The sequence below is a fragment of the Mustela erminea genome, chromosome 3 (genome assembly GCF_009829155.1).
Source record: "Mustela erminea isolate mMusErm1 chromosome 3, mMusErm1.Pri, whole genome shotgun sequence".
Lineage (NCBI taxonomy): Eukaryota > Metazoa > Chordata > Mammalia > Carnivora > Mustelidae > Mustela > Mustela erminea.
Genome location: NC_045616.1, coordinates 65836221 through 65854404, shown reverse-complemented (window position 1 = coordinate 65854404; position 18184 = coordinate 65836221). Strand labels below are relative to the sequence as shown.

The 18184-nt window shown below is 36.7% G+C and overlaps 1 protein-coding gene across 2 annotated transcripts in view; it reads left to right on the top strand.

The window, feature by feature from the left end:
- TNPO1 (transportin 1) overlaps positions 1-6701 on the top strand; it is a 93617-nt gene extending 86916 nt beyond the window's left edge. For both annotated transcript variants that reach the window (XM_032336001.1, XM_032336002.1), the window contains exon 25: positions 952-6701. The gene's annotated coding sequence lies outside the window, so the exon portion shown is untranslated. The remainder of the gene's footprint in view (positions 1-951) is intronic.
- Positions 6702-18184: the final 11483 nt, after the last annotated feature.

Here is an 18184-nt window from a genome sequence, read left to right as displayed (position 1 = left end):
TGATCTGATTTTAGTTCTTTATGTGGTTACCATTATAACTGCTAGTGTTGAAAAGGTTCTTTACAGGAATATCAAGAAGCCTGAGAACATAGGAAACGATTGTGTGGGATAGAGTCAAAAGAATTATTTGTAAGGAACATCTAGAAGGAGATGTTAAAATTTACCTTTTTTTTAAGATTTTATTTATTTATTTGACAGAGATCACAAGTAGGCAGAGAGGCAGGTGTGGGGGGAGGAGCAGGCTCCCGCTGAGCAGAAAACCCAGTGTGGGGTTCAATCTCAAGACCCTGAGATTATGCATGACCTGAGCCGAAGGCAGAAGTTTTAACCCACTGAGCCACCCATGCACCCCTAAAATTTACTTTTTTGCTAATACTGATTCTAGTAAACTTAGTGTATTATGAATACCTTTAGTGCTTCCTAAGCTAGAACATCAGACAACCAACAAGAAGTAATGTCCCTTTATTTTTTGATGGATTAGATTTTTTGGTTTGCTTAATATTGGACATACTGGGGTAAAAAAGGATAATGTTTTCATTCTCACCAAGTTAAAGGATTGTTTTAAAGAAAGTGTTACTTGATTTTTGCAGAAAGTAAGACATCTTGTTAAACAAGTGAGGAATAACCAATCGGGGGGATAAAGAATTAGATTGATAGCATCCTACAGGGCATCCATTGAACTTCATATATGTAATGTAGAGCTCCACACGCCTCTCTGCATGTCCTCAGCTTGGTGTCACTTTTCATATCTGACACAGATGACTATTGAAAGCCATAGGGGAAGGTATTAACATGGGTTATCAGTGACTGCTGGCATAATCTTAGGCAATTTGTCCAGTTTTCATTTTCTCTGGTTAGAGATAGCATTCTTACTTGATTAATTTTGTGTTTCGCTGGCTTTAAGAGAAACTGTTTTAAAATATAAAATTGCTTTGTTTTGTTTTCTTACAGGTCCTTCAGTCTTGGAGACTATGAGGGAGCCTCTGCACCCAGGGAAAATGTTACCCTTTACAGGGGGGAAGGGTAAACCAGTAGGGAATACAGTACAATCCCAACCCTACTGGGAGGGGCGGGAGGGAGGTGTTGCCGTCACTGTATTAAGTCGATGTTGGGAAACGTTTTAACATCTGGAGCCTTTGTGGGTGGAAATCTGTCTCCAATTACAACTCCGCACTGGATGTGAAGAAGCAAAAAAACAAACAAAAACAAAACCTATTCAGTCTACTCACAAAACAGTACATCCTGGAATATTATGGGGAATTGTACCAAAACAAGAACCACATAAATGATGCATAGGGATAAGAAAGATGAAAAATTCTATAGCGTACAAATAAAGGAAACCTAAGAATGGGGGTTACAAACAGTAAAGAAGCTTTTTTTTTTCTTAATTTAAAGATTTTTATAAATTTTCCCACGTGTTGGGGCCTTGTTTTTGCATGCTGATGAAGAACTACACAAATGAAGCTAATAGAATTAAAATCAGCTTGCCTACCCATAGTAGAAGCAGGTTCTTGGAAGTTACAATTTAAGGTACCCCAAAAAAAGTTGGAAATAAAACAAAACAGATTTAAACAATGAAGCACCCTGTGAAATGCCAAATGAGTCACTCCTTTTACTTTTGTGGGGTGGGCAGGGAGGGAGGAATAAATGGGGTTGGGCATATCAGACTAAAGATTGACATCTTGATTTTGCATTAAAACATTAATGTAGTGGATATAATTTGATGGTTGTACTTCATTAGATTTAATTTCTAGGCCAAGACGTTCTTTTTAAAGTGCAGTTTAAGGTTCAGGCATGCATTCTGGCTCATAGTGATTGAAAGTACTTTAAATTAGTGGGAAAGTAGCATGCTTGCATCGCATAGAGTGAGATTGGTATTCATTTACCTCTGTGGCGCCAGTTTGTGTTGCAGTTTACCAATTCAATATAGCCCTGCATTTAAAATTCCTTTTGAAGATTTGTGGATTTTTTATTTTTATTAAGAATATAGATATAAAGTACTGTAGTTTACAGCTAGGCCTTGAAATATCTTTTTAGGATCTTGTTAGGAGTAAGATTGATATTGTATTGTGTGTAACCTGCACAATGTGGAAAGCTGATATACCTGTGCAAAATCTTTGCCTCTGTGCTGTCAGTGTGATGTGCTTTCTGCATGGTTATATACTACTAGTGATTTTATCAAAACTTCTAAAACTTAAAATACATGGTAAAAGATCTGTAAGAGGCTGCGTAAATGTTAGTTGGCACATAAAGACAATTGTAGAAGTTGAAGACATGATTGCTATATTTCAATGTTTATTCCCACTCAACATATTGCCTTCTAAGCTTTCTTTTTTTTGTTCAAAGCATGATCTTAAAGATATGTTTAAGTTAATGGATGTAATGCAGGGTTCCTACACTGTATTGGCGCATGTTGGTGGCCCTCTGTGCCCTAGATATATGCACACAGGGTGCAAGTAAAAAGCTACAGAGTGAAAGTTGGTTTGGATCCTCTTCATTTCATTTGTTTAGCTTTTCTGTTATTTTTCTCTACTTACATGTATTCCTGTGAATAAATCCTTGTTAAGTTAACCCTTTACTTTTCCTTCCATGTGTATTTTCTTATATACTGTGAATGTGAAATCCTAACTGGTACACTTGATCTTGTGTGCATATGGAAGTGCAAGTCTTTATTAATTTGGATTGCCTGAACAGTGTATCCCATGATGATGAAGGAAAATGGAGAGATTTTTTTCTTTTTAACTCTGCTGGTCAGAGATGAAGCCACACCTTTCCATTTTTCAATGCTGCATATTTAATCTGCAACAAAAATGTTAAGCCATAACAACCTTTTTATATTTTAGTTTGTCACCTTTGCATTGCAGAATAAATCCTGAATAACCATTTTTATAAGCAGTTGCTCCTCTTTGCATGGTTCTGTTCTTCTAAAGGTGTTGAATGATACAGCCATTGCACTGAAGTTTGAGCTGTATGCGTGTGAATTTAAAAATACCGTTTCAAAAAATTTCAGATGCATGGTAGCATGCAGAAAAGGTTTTTGTTACTGTGTGTGTGTGTATATGTGTGTATTTTTTAAAACATGTTCTTTCACCTTTTTTCCTCTACTTTGGCTTTGCAAATTTCAGTCTGTAGAGCCTGAAATTAAATCCTATTTTACAATGTCCAGTTTTTTGGGGTTTTTTTGTTTGTTTGTTTTTAATTATAAGTTGGATCCAAAGGGTATGTAGCATTTTGCTTTCTAGTACCTGGCTTCGCTGGAAGCTCAAAATTTGCTTCATAGTCTTCACAACCTGATTAGAGTAGCTATTTTATCCTTAAATCCTAGTTATAGTCTGTAGTTTTTCAAATATTCTTTAGAATTTATTATGGGAGGATACCTTAGTATTCTGGAATAAATAAAATTTAAGTTGGAGGAAATGGCAAAATGCTTCTCTAAACACTTTACTAAAACAAACATATAAAAACAACCTTCAGTAAAGTTATCTGGACCTGTGATTGACAACTCTTATTGACTGAAAGCAGTTTGTCACCTATTTGATTAAAAGTTGGTTTTTAATTAAGAGATAAGGTAAGAATGTGCCCATTTTTGTAGTCACTTAACTTTTTAAATTAAAAGGAAATTTAATTTAAAAAATAGTGAAATTAAGTAAACACGACTGGCAACCTGATTGGGTTGGGTTTTTTGTGTGTCCCCCCTCACCATGAGGTTATTGTTTCTCCCTAATTTATATTTCAGATACATAGTATAGCATAGGAATTTGCAGAAGCCATTTAAGTTATCTTTTGAGGTAAGCTCTGATTTAGCATTTATTCTGATAAAAATACATCATGGGATATATATATAAAGCAACTTAATTCTTGTGGTGTAGTCTTAATAGTTTTGAATGTTGACTGAATGTCTATGAACTTGTGTTTGTCTTTGTTACATTCCAGTGTTTCTGCCTCTTGGCATGCTTAAAGCACGGCTTACTTCATCTGCTCCTTACACACTAAAGTGCTGTTAGTGTGCTCAACTACAGAAATAGCCGCTGCTAAGTGATGTAGATTTTCTACTTGAATATTTTTATGTTGTAGGAACCTCAGGAGGTCAGTGTTTACTGTTTTATATATGCCTTCTTTTTCCTGTTCGAGCTTCTCTCTTTGAAGGATTCTAACAGAACAAAAGCTGCTGATCAACCTAAGTTGGAAACAGAAAGTGTATTTAATATAATTTAAATGCATGTTTGGCAGTTCAGTGTTGTAGTCAGTCCATTAGCAGGTGAACTTAGTGCCACAGAATTCATTTATTCAGGAAAGAATTTTGCTTTTTGTATTGTCTAATCTCTTTAATAACTTCATACTGTGTAAAAAAAAAATCACTTTTTTATATTTTTTAGTTGGTTATTTCCCAAATAATCAACGTGTAAATAATCTTGAAGAGCCAGTTCTGATGCTTTACATTATTGCTACTTGATTTTGTGATGCAAGTTAGGTTTCAGAAGAATAGATTTTAAGACACTTAACCAAGCCATTACATCTTAAAAACGAAATAAGTAGCATACATTTTGTAATTAACATATTGATAAACACTGTGATTTTTTTTGTTAAGACTTTTTCATTGATCTGAATTGCTTAAATGGCATATATTGTAAAATAGGATCAGATGTATATTTTAAAATAATTTCAACTGACTTTCCTCTATTGAAATGCTTTGTCTACTCAGTTATGGAATATTCAGATACAAGTTTTATCTCAGGTGAATACTCTTGTATCCTTTTTGCTTTGGTGACATATGCTTATAAGGGGTCATCATACTTAACTTTGTTTTTTAGTGTATTTCATGAAGAGTCTTTGCATTTAGTCAGATTTTCTAGTCCTTACTCTAGCAGACTAGGGGGAGTAAGATCCCTCCTGGCAAGACTTTTGCATGCAGGTTTACCTTGAGAGTGAGTTTAATTTGGTCCTCATCTTCGCCAAACCCTCAAGATAGGAAAATGGATTTTTTTTTGTCCTGTATTAAATTACCCTGCATAGCTGAAATGCCAGAACTAAAGTAACTATATCTTAAGCCCTTTAGTCTAAATTTAACTTAAGTCTTTCGCCATAAAGAAAAAAGTGGGTTTTTTGCTTCATATAATTAATCTATATTATTCATATTGAATGTATTAACAGATAACGGTGCAAAAGACACTCTTCCCAATAGAAGAGTGTACCATGCATAACTGCAATTTAAATCCTTTAGTAGTACTTTAAATAAAATACACACAGCTTTGCTTATTGAGGTGTTCTTTAGTTTTGTTTTTGGGGTTTTTTTTGGTTTTTTTTTTTTGTTTTTTTTGCAAATATTACAAGGGGGAAAACACTAACTGTTGCTACTAGTACTGTTACTGAAGTGTAGGCATTGGAATCTTAAAACTGTGGTCTTCAGATTAAGGGATAATCTAGTTGAAAAATCAGATCAATAAAGAGCTGTGTAACAATATCATCTAATAATTATACCATGCAAGAGCATTGTATACCTACTTTAGTACATTTCATACTGTATTAAATATGGAGATATTTCTAATGCCTCTTAAATTTTGCATAAAAGTTTCATTCACTTGTACACTTTCTGGGTGACATGTGACTAATTTTTTCAGTCTTATGTAGACCTTTCCCCCATTGGTATTACTTACATGTAGAGGATTCTTTATCTTTATGCCTAATTATTATACATATTAATTTTAAGGTATACATTTAATTATAGCAATTGTTTATTGTGATTTGTATCCCAGAATGTATTGTTTAAAAAAAAAAAACCTGTATGCATGATTTTGAGGGAAGTTAAAACGGTGATTGTTTTTTTCACCTCTTGTACATTTTAAAACCAAATCTATTTGCCAAGCATTGTATCACTAATTAGGAAAGTAGTATTTTCCCTTTCGTTAACAATTTTTGTTCATCTACCATAGAGTCCCCTTTTACTATGGCTTGGTATTATGCAGAGTTAGTGACTTTGCAAATCTAATTATCTTCCTTAAAGCCTAATATAACATGGTTAGCCTATAAGGCAGTGTTTTTCCCCTCCTAATACCAGCCTCATAAAGGGGTTTCACTGTACTTTCCCCATATTCCCTTATTGATGTTCTCCTATGTGGATATATAACCAAATTAAGATTGGATGATTTTTATGGAGATAATAATTAGACAATACTGTGTAATTAATTTTACTTAATAGATTATCATCTGTGAGAAGAGATGTTTAAACGTGGTTAATGACTTCACTTCATATTATAAGGCAATTTTACAATTAATATTCATGTTAACATTGGGTGCAATAATTTAGTAGTTTTAGCTTTAGTTATAAATAACTGGATCTTTCTGCTGACAACTTAGGTTGTATGAGTTATGCTTAAAAGCTTTAAATCTGATGTTTCTGTACCTGCCACACTATGTTAGAATGTGTCCTTCAAATATATCCTCCTGCAACTTCTCAAACTGTACTAAATTTCTTGAAGTCTAACTCTGTGCTAACAGATCTTCATTTTAAATAGAATATGGTTTTAATTTTTGATAAGCTGCCTGAATTTTAAGAGAGTTTTTTGGGGCCACCAAATATTTTGGATCATGCAGAGAATATATATTGTACTGTAGTAATTTTGTATTTACATTTGTATGATGTGACATAATAGATGTGAATGTTAATCACTGCTTGACTATGTTAATAAAGTTGTTTAACTATAGATGTTTCACTCTGATTTTTAATGAAAGGAAGTGAGCTTTCTTTTCCCTCCCTCCCCCCATTTTGGGTCCAGATAAGTCTTGTTGCGTTGTTTTTTGTTGTTTGGGGTTTTTTCTCGTTTGAGGTATTTTTCTTAGTTTTTACACATAGTACACTCATCTTTGACAACCATTTTTAAATTTAGTATTTTTTATTTGTATAATTCAGAAAAAAATTTTGCCCCTTGTTTTACTGCTATTGTTGGTGTATTTTCTAAACAGTAGATTCTAGATTCAGCTCTTGGTGGGCAAGGAGGGAGAAAATACTGCTCTGCAAAGGAATTAAAAGACGAAGTCCTGAATAAAACATTGTAAGGCTAGATTGCATGAATGTGTATGAATGTTTGTCCTATTAAGGCTTCCTATTTATCCTTCAAAAAATTAAAACTTGTGATTTTGGAAATTAATACTTATAAAAATAGTTTTAGGTTGTAACCCATTATTACAGTTGCATGTGACTAATTAAATGTATTAATATATTTCAGGAGAAATGTGTGCACAACTGTTGAGTAGTCTTTTCTTATTTGAGATTTAGAATACCTCAGAACAAGGAATCTGAAATTAGATCAATGCAACCCAAAAAACGTGAAGGGAAATGAGGCTCCTCAGATTTCTTTCCTTTTGTTACTGGCTCATGAAAATATTTGATAAAACCTCAGTTGTGTTGGCAAGGGGTTAAAAAATGTGAAACTTGGGTGGTATAGTACTTACTCTAAAATACAGATTACATCTTTATGAAAGAGTGTAAGATTTTAGAATTTAGGTTGTAGGAGAAGATACTCAAAGGCAGCCTAATTATTAAGTTGCTCAGGATCCTGATTTGCCGCTGCAATCTCAGAAATTGTGCCTGAAGCTAAAAAAAATCGTTTTGGGGGGTAAGTCTTGAACATTTTAGTGAGACTAAAATGCAAACTTCATGATTGTTTTCACTTTATACTTCCTTTTGAACTAATAGGCATTTTGATCTTTTGATGAGTTCATAATTGATGTGACTCCCATAATGTACATCTGATTCTTCAGGAATGATGGGAAAAGGATTTGAACTAGACAGTTCCTGAGTATGGACTTCCTCATTCCCATACAGTTGAATACAGAAACTGCTGAAGCTGTGACAGCCATTTTCTACTCCTTGACCTCAGAGTCCTGTTCACTTGATATAAAAGAACCTCTTGAAACATCAACATTGATCTCCAGTCCAGCACAACTGCAAATTACAATGTAGAAATTTAACATGAATTCTAAACCATTGGCAAAAGTGATTAACTGGAAAAATGGTGTACTAAAGAGCCATTCATTCCATGCCTATTACAGCAGTCCTTGCCTGACTATTCTAACTGTTCCTTTTCGAGCTTTATGTTGCCTTTCAAAAAACATCAAGCATTTTAAGAATTGACTTTCTGTGCACACAGTAAGATAGTGAATTGGTGCATTGTGCTCAGTATCCAAATTTGCCTGTTAATCTGCATCAATGTGATAGCTACATTATTGCATGGGCAGTTTACACAACTGTCTTACTACTACTGTTGCACATTTAGAAGTCCTCATTTTTTACTCTTAGAAATAAAGTGATGAGTGTCCCTGTGCTGAAATGTTTGCATATGTCTGCAGTGATGTCTTAGTGCAGTTTCCCTATCTAAGGAGATGGCTGTGGGCCAGCTTCCTTTCTGCTAACATACTAATTCCCATACCCAGCAGCAACATCAGTGGATGATACTGTGTGCTGTAAGTTGTAATTTAATAGCAAGGTTTTCTAACTAGGAAACTCAATATACAAAATCTCTTCATATTACACATTTAACAGTTGTTTAAGTCGTCTGTCACTGGCACATACCCTGGTTTCATGGACTTGAATTCTCTTGTAGGAATGCAAATAAGTGAGTTCCATGGTGGCAAGTGCTGGGGAGGAAACAGATGAAAGGTATGGTGGGAGAGAGGCAGGCCTGGTATTTTTAATGAGATGTGGAAAGATAGAGAAAGGTCTAGAAGGTATCATTGAGCAAAAACTTGAAGGGGCAAGCCCATGGATGTTTGGGAACAAGTATTAGATGGTATTGGTATGCAAATAAGAAGGGTGTACCTTCAGCGTGGGGTGGGGGTTGACAAGGGAGAAGAGTAGTTAACGTATGATCCAAGAGGTAATTGAAGGGGCCTGAAGGTATAGGTCATTTTTGCACTTCAGTCAAGGAACCATTGTAGTCTTACCAGGATTTGTTTTAAAAGAGGAATCCAGATTTGCTAACATATCCAGATGGATTGTGAGGGAAGAACTCAAGATGACTCTTGCTTGTTCTGACTTGCAACCAGAAGGATGGAAATGTCATTAACTAGAACTGAAAAAAAAAATCTAGCATTCGGGTTGAGACCACCCTGTGGGGAGAGAAGTAAGCAGTTGGGAGTACAGAGGAGATGATCTGGCTATGGAAAGGAAACGGGATGTGTAAGTGGTGCTTTCAAACCATGAAGGTGAGCATCATTTGAGGACTGAGGAAAAACGATGGTGACTAAACCAGACACCATCCCAACACTGAAGTCTTTTTTTTTTTTTTTAAATAAAGACTTTTATTTATTTGACAGACAGAGATCACAAGTAGGCAGAGAGGCAGACAGAGAGAGGAGGAAGCAGGCTCCCTGCTGAGCAGAGAGCCCGATGCAGGGCTCGATTCCAGGACTCTGGGATCATGCCCTGAGCCGAAGGCAGAGGCTTTAACCCACTGAGCCACCCAGGCACCCCCCCCCCCCGCCCAACTCTGAAGTCTTAAATGAGAAAACTAGAGAACCATGACATCCAGATGGATAGAACAAGAACTTTGCATTTAGCACTGTGGAAGTCATTTGGGCAAACTTACGGGTATAGAAGGATCAGAATAGGAGCTATCTTCTTGCCCAAGGATTGAGAGCCCATAGGTTTTCCTTTCCCTCAAGGTCAAGTAGTTTTGTTTCCTAAAAATAAATAGTTCGAGAAATGTAGAAGCTTTTGAAAAGCGACCAGATCAAAGTGGCCAGAGATACAGAACTTCCCTAAATGATAGGAAGCTTATAATGTCTACATTTAAAGTTTAAAAACTTCCCAAAAGATTAGCAAATGGTTTCTGTTTGTTTCTAGACAGGATCATTTCAGAGTTCAGAAGAGATGCCAGAAAAATTGTGAAAGAAAGGTAGTAGTGAAGATGGAGCAATCCCAATCAATTTTTTTTTTTTTTTAATTATGGCTACAGGAAAACTGCTTCAAGAACAGGCAACGCAAAAGAACTAAATCCGGAAACATCTAAATATACACGAATCTAGTATATGACACTTAAGTGAAAAAAGAATGGACTATTTGACAACTGTTGGGAAAACGGTAGACATTCGGGGGAAAAAAAACTTATTCCTACCTCATATTGAGTAAGGAAATTCTAGATATCTCTAAATGAAAAATAGTAATAGTAAAACTTCATATAAAGTTTTATATAATTTTCTTTGTATATAATCTTGGTGTAGGGAAGGCATTTCGAGGTCTGACACCCCAAGTGAGTCTTGAAAGAGATTTGTTTAAAAAGCCTAAAAGTTCTGCATGACAAAACTTGGAGGAAACTTGGCAGCTCCTTTCACAGAAAATGTTTTCTTAAGTTATAAAGACAAGTCAGCAAGGCAACCCAATAGAAGAACAGGCAAAGAATATTAATAGTTCACAGAAGACTGAATGTAGTTTCATACATATATTCAACTCAGTCAAGTGAAATTTATACTTAAATTGCTTTCACATTGATAAATGTTAGGCTTGGTGATGGTGTATGCCTCCCTGGAGAATACAGAAATGGAAATTCACATATTGTTAGGCATGAAATTAATACAAATGAAGGGCAATTTAGAAATACCAAAATAAACCTCAAAATTACAAATACACATGTATATGCTTTGAAATATAAATCATCCCCTAAGTAACCTATATGATAGCCCGCAAATTAAAAGATGCCACATATTTTCCACACTAAATAAGCAAAAATAGAAAATACCGGTAGGAGTGTACAACAGAGGAACAGGAACTCTCACAGTGCTGATTTGGTGCAACTGCTTTAGAAACCAGTTTTCCATTACCCAGAAAAGTTGAACACTTGTATATGCTAAGACTCAGTAATTCTACTCCTAAGTATATACCTTAGAATAGCTCCATATATGTGCCAGGAAACACAAGAATATTCATATAGGCAAAAAATAAAGTAGCAGTCAAAATGTTTCACAGAATGGATAAATTTAAGAGTAGAACTGAGCAGGGGTCCCTGGCTGGCTCAGTTGGTGGAATATGCGACTCTTGATCCTGGGGTTGTAAGTTTGAGCCCCCATGCTGAGGGTAGAGATAAATTAAAAATAAAATCTTAAAAAAAAAAAAAAAAAAAGCCCTAAGCAAAAGAAGCTGGTTTCTGTAGAATGCCTACAGAAAAACCATTTACATAAAATTTAAAAAACAGGGATACCTGGGTAGCTCACTCAGTTAAGTGTCTGCCTTCAACTCAGGTCATGATCCCAGAGTCCTGGGATTGAGTCCCACATTGGGCTCCTTGCTCAGCAGGGAGCCTGCTTCTCCTGCCTGCTGCTCCCCCTGCTTATACTCTCTCTCTCTCTTTCTCTGGCAAGTAAATAAAATCTTTAAGAAAAATTTTTTTAAGAACAGCCGAAACTAAAAAATACATAAATAGGAGTGCATACATGTATAGTATAAAATTCATGTCTAATACAAAATGAAGATGATTAGGTCTTAGAGAGCTGAGGATGCAATCATGATCAGTGAGTTGTAGCTAGAATCTTCAAATGGTACATAAATAAGTACTCATGTATATTTCACACATAACTTCATAATAAGTTGGTCTTTTGTAACAAAATCAGACCTGAACTAAAAAAGCAGGCAAGTTTCTGGTAACACTTGATGAGCTAGCCCCAGGTCATTTGAATCCAATATACTCAGGAACTAAAGACCCATGGGAATTTTGTTGTTCAACTTCTCAAGTATTCAATACTTTCTACATGGCCAGGTTATATACTACATTCACTTTCCTGGCAGCTTTACTGATAAACTTCGCTAAGTCTTTTATTTTTATATTTTCACTTTGAAGGCACATTTTCCAAAATAAAGTATAATTAAGATGTCTTCTTAATGCTTACTTCCTTATCATAGCTCAGACTTTCAAAAATTAAAAACAAAACAAAACAAAACAAAACTCATTTAACTTCATTTAACTTCAAAAATTTAACTCCGAAGTCCCACTATATGAGAGAAGGAAGGAATCTTTTTTTTTTTCATGAACTTTGGGATTTTACAAGAATTTCTTTTTGTTATGCCTCATCCTTTTTGACAATTGTAGGCATGCACATTTTCTTGAAGGTTCTTAACATGAACTTTACTTGTACACCCAAGGATGTAGAATCAAAATACCTCCACTAGATGGAGCCATTTACCTAGCTTAATCCCAGAGTATTAGTGCACTGTAGGAACATAAGGCATATACATAGAAAGTGAGATTTTCACACCCAACATGTCATTTTTACATGAAAATAATCTTGAAAAATTATTTTCTGAACGTGATTTTTAAATTTTAGTGTTATTCAGTGTTAAAATTCAGTGTTATTCTTCCTTAGAGCACAGGGAATTTTCACGAGGCTTCCTCAAAAGGAAGCTTCCTCAAAAAGCTTGTCAGTCCAGACATGACTTCTCAAACTTTAACATGCATACATGTTCCCTGACAGTCTTGTTCAGGAGCAGATCCCATTTCAGTAAGTATGGGTGGGGCCCATGAGTGCACATTTCTAATAGCTTCCCAGATGATGTCGCCATGCTTGTTTACAGACCTTACTTTGGGTTGGCAAGAACCTAGAGAATTTTTAGGAACCTAAAGTTTCCTTATGATAGGAGGGACTAAATGGTTATTCAGAAATGGTTAGGGGCTTTGTGTATCTTGTCTGCAGTGCCTGGAGCAATTCCTGAAACAGAAGTAGATGCCCAGTAAATGTTTGTTGAATGAGGACAGTGAGTGCTTTGTGTACAGTAAGTCATTTAATAATCTTGAGAGTGTATGAAGTTGCTTCTTTCTTTCTTTTTCTTTTTTTAAAGGTTTTACTTATTGAGAGAGAGTGAGAGAAGCAGACTCCCCCACTGAGCCGGGAGCCTGATGTAGGGCTTGATTCCAGGATCCTGAGATCATGACCTGAGCCGAAAGCAGTTGCTTAACCGACTGAGCCACCCAGGTGCCCCAAAGGCAGCTGCTATTATTATTACTACTATTATTACTCCAGTTCACAGACAAAGAAACTGAAGCCCTATGTAGTGGAACTGGGATTTGAACTCAAGCACATAGTTGAAATTGTCAGTCTGGCTCCACGGCCTGTACTTTTAACAAAGTTACTATACTGCCACTCATTTTTAGGCAAGCCCCTCACCAACAAAGAGGCCCAAAGAGATAGAGACACTTACTGTCCAAAGGCTGTTGTAATGTATCACTTCATGGCCACTTATTCCTGACAAACTGGGGTTTGCTATGCTGCTACATCGAGTCCTGACAATGGGAGTGGAGAGTGCGCACTGTTGGCACACAGACCTTTTCCCCACCCTCCGCGCTGGCGGACAGATTGGGGTGGGAAGGAAAGAAGAGATGTGCAACTAAGACCCACTGCACATTCATGAAGGAACAAGCACCCCCACAGCCCTTACCCCTTTATCTAATCTGGTTAAGTTTTGTAGTTTCATTGACCCAAAGAACGAACAATGATCCCAAATTAGAGATGACCAATAGACAGACTCTCCTTATGTGTTCCTTGGGACACAGCCACCTGGAATCATTTAACATCTCTCTCACACTCTTGCGGGTGTTTTGCTGAGCCAGGATCCTGTGTTGGGCCATCTTTGGCTCACTATTGAGAATTGCTATTCCAGTTATATCATGTATTGTCAGAAGGAACTTTTACTTTATATTTATTTGCATTATTTTTTCCTGATCTTCTAGGGCTACCATTTGATCCCAGGGGCAAACTCAGTCAAAAGGATACAGAACTACCAGAAGTCAACCAGAAGTCACTCATTATTTAAAGAGTCATGGGGTGAGTTATACTCGTAAAGTTTACTCACTGTTACTGGAACAAATTTCCTACAACGAATTCTACTTTATGTGCTTTCCAGGGGAAACGTGAACTTCCGTAGCTTTGCATTTAACACTGAATTAATACCCTGGTAAAAACATTTTTATGAACGAGTTTATGAAGATCCATGGATCCCTCAGAAAGTTCTTATCTTCTTCCTAGAAAACAGAAAAGTCAGAGCCAGTATAAATTAAAATTTCCATAAAACTTTTTCCCTACTTTTTATTTTTATTATTTTTTAAAGATTTATTTGTTTGTTTATTTGACAGAGAGAGAGAGAGAGATCACAAGTAGAGAGGCAGGCAGAGAGAGAGGAAGGGAAGCAGGCTCCCTGCTGAGCAGAGAGCCCTATGTGGGACTCGACCGAAGGACCCTGAGATCATGACCTGAGCCAAAGGCAGCGGCTTAACCCACTGAGCCACCCAGGCACCCCTTCCCTACTTTTTAGATTGTTTTAGTTCCCTGTGATCCCTAGGTCGCTGGCCCATACGTTCTCCTATCTTTTCTCCCATAATGAATAACTATTCTAGCTCAGTACTTTGAAGAAGTATTTACCATGTTAAAATTGTTTCCTTCTTCTGCTTCTTACGGGCCAAATCCAATTTTCACAAATTTCTGTGCCATCTGCCTCTTACGACATCTCCCAGCTCACATTCACCCTTGTCTTGAAGCTACCGCCACACAGACATCATTGTGCCTCCAACCTGTGTGAAGTGAGGAATACCTTCTTATCCTCACACCATCTGTTCCTCCCATCTCTTCCTTTTGATTCACATGGCTTGCTCCTTTTGGTAATTCATATTTCAGATTTGGTAATTCATATTTCAGCTCCCTGTGGGAGCCTCTCCTCACCACCCAATCCAACCTGCAAGTCATTTTCTGTCATATCTCAGGTTTACTTTTCAGCATCACTGGTTTAGTTCATCACATCTCTCTGAATCCCCTCCAATCTTTGACAGTTACTCGGTCTTTTCCTTCTGTTTGCTGACCTTGCCAATTTTGAGGAGTATTTGGTATTTTATAGAATTTTATATTACACTTCCCAATTTTGGATGGTCTGTTTTTGTTTTAAGCTGGGGTTATGGTGTTTTGTTTGTTTGTTTGTTTCTATCAGTATGAACTCATAGATATTTGTTTTATTCTTTGGGTTATTATCTAAGGCTGCCACAATTTTTGTTCACATGGTTCCAGCTTTGATTACTGGGAACACTTTCAGGTTGGTTTCTGTGTACTTTTGGTATGTCCACATCCTTCCTTATTTTCATTTTTAGCACTTCCTTACTTTCTAGCACGAAGTGATGCCCCAGGCTCATCTTGTATCTGCTCCAGCCCTAGAATCAGCTATTTCTTCAAGGAACCCTATTGCCCTTATTGGAGAATGGAATTTAAAACCCAAGATCTGGGTGCTGGGTGGACTAACTGCTACCAGATCATAACCTTCCCTACGTCCTCTCAATGGACAGAGCAAGGAAATACATGTATATACACTAACCCGAGTATACCCACGCATCTGTATTTATTTCTGTATCAGTATGTAAAAATGAACTTTATTTATAAATTTATCCTGGCATCTGCAACTCTAATCCATCCTAGTCTTCCCTTCGGCTCCTGCCTTGCTTATGTATAGCTTCTTTCTCCGAAAGTAATAACCCAGCCCAGTGAATTTACTTATTTGGTCAACTCCAGTAAACACATAAAGCAGTTTCAGAACTTCTAACCAGAGCCGCTGTGAGAAACAAATTTACCACCTCGAGAGCAGTGGTCGTGTATAGTTCTTTCTTTCTTGGGCCTTATCGTCCCTCGTCGGAACACCATGCCCTCCCCTTGTCCAGAGCTCAGCTCCTTTTTCCACGCCACACTTAGGTATCTGTTACATTGACTTGTATCAATCTTCATTTCATACTTGGATTTCTGCCTCCCCCAACTTCTTGGTTGATTTTTTAAAAATCTGCCTCCAGTAAAAGTTCTATGGATTTTGACAAATGTAACAAATCATCTCTCCACCACCCCAGTATTATACAGAACAGTTTGATACCCTAAAAAAAAATTCCCCATGCAACAACTTCTTTGTTGGCAGCTACCCTCCTCTCCTCCAGCCTTTGGCAGCCTTTGATCTGTTTGCCATTCTCATAGCTTTGCCTTTTCAATAACATCCTGGAATCCTACAGTATATAGCCTCTTGAGCCTGGCTTCTTTTACTTTGGCAAGAGCTTTTAAGATTCATCCATATTGCATGAATCGATGGCTCATTTCTTTTCACTGCTAAGGAGTACTCCATTGTATGAATATACTACAGTTTAATTATTCTTCCCCTTGTTGGGGAAAGTGTTGGTTGTTTCCAATTTGGGGAAATTATGGATAAGACTGCTATAAACCTGCACATACAGGTTTTTGTGTGAACATAAGGGATTTCCTTGGGTAAATATTAATGGGTAAATGTTGTTGTTTTAAGTCTTGAAGTTTGGGGGCAATTTGTTGCAGAGAAATTGATAATACTTCTTTCCTGAATCGTTTGAGAGTAAGTTGCAGATGTTGCTTTATCCATGAATGCTTCAATAGGTATTTCATAAAATACTCTCTTGCGTGACCACACAAAAGTGACCAAAATTATAATCCAATTTGCATGCTTGTTCAAATTTTACTCATTGTCCCAATGTCATTTATAACAAAATAAAATGTCCATATCACTCATCATATTCAGGCAAGTTCATTTCTCTTTGTATCCTTTAATCTGGAAAGATTCCTCAATCATAGTCTTTCATGATATTGACATTTTTGAAGAGGATAAACCAATCATTTTATAAAATGTCCCACAACTTGGGTTCATTTACTGTTTCCTTATATTGGATCAGAAATATGCATTTCTGGCAGGTGCCAGTATGTGCTGTTATTAATCATGTCAACTTTGCTCTCTCTCTCTCTGTCTTTTCTTTTTAGAAAGCACATGAACTCACTCAAGAAAAATTTGAGATTTGCGCAAGAACAACCTTCAGATTAGGGACCTTTACTGTTAGAGTGCTTTTATATATTTCTGGTGGCTGACAAAATTGTACTGATAATTTTATTTGAAGAGACAGAGTATGAGCAGGAGTAGGGGTGGTTGGGGAAGGCGCAGAGGGAGAAAGAGAATCTTAAACAGGCTCCGTGCCTAGTGCAGAGACAGAGCTGGGGCTCGATTCACAACACTGAGATCATGACCTGAGGTGAAATCAAAAATCCCATGCTGGGGTGCCTGGGTGGCCAGAGGGTTACGTGGTTTGTCTTCTGCTCAGGTCATGATCCCAGGGTTCTGGGATCGAGTCCCACATTGGGCTCCGTACTCAGCGGGGAGTCTGCTTCTCCCTCTGTGCTCTCTCTCTCTCATTCTCTCTCAAATACAAAATAAAATCTTTAAAAAAAAAAAAAAAAAAGGAGGGGTGCCTGGGTGGCTCAGTGGGTTAAGCCTCTGCCTTCGGCTCAGGTCATGATCTCAGGGTCCTGGGATGGAGTTCCACATCCGGCTCTCTGCTTGGCAGGGAGCCTGCTTCCTCCTCTCTCTCTGCCTTCCTCTCTGCCTGCTTGTAGTCCTTCTCTGTCAAATAAATAAATAAAATCTTTAAAAAGAAAAAAAAAAGAAGTCCCGTGCTTAATTGAGCCAGGCAATTGATCTCTTAACTTAGGTCCTGTCTAGCACATTTCTCAAATATAAAGTTACTATTTTCCCCTTTGTAATTAGTAAGTATCTTATGGGCTAATACTGTAAAATTAGGCAAATATTGTTTCTCATTAAACTTTCACTCCTTCATCGCAGCATTTATTGATTACTCTTGAGTCTGTTATTATTATGCAGACTATGAAATTGTGTTCTTTAACATCTTTTAGTTGACCTTCTATAGTAAGGAGGGGCTTTCCTTTCTCACTTTTGTCCTTTTACGTACATTATGATTACTACTGTGTATGGATTTATCTGTGCTTTATGTCTGTCCCAACTCTTTTCTATCTTTGACTTTTTGGGGAGAGATTGATTATACCTTTTTTTCTTTCTTTAATGTCATTTTTTTCTTGTTAGTTTGAACGTTATATTCTTTTACGGTGATTTCAGCTATTTGAACATTCCTACCTAATATGTCACTCAATGCTGTCTACAATTAACCAGTATTTTTTTTTTTTTTTGAAACAGTGCCAGGGCCTTAGACTGTTGTAACTCTGGTCGTCACCCTCTCCTACTTATGGGCCATTATTGAATCTTACTTCAGTTCCTGCTCTTTTTTAAAAACTCTATAAAGTATACATTATATTTACTTTTATATTTTACTTTTGTTTGGGTTTATCCATATATTTGCTATTGTCTTTCCTTATC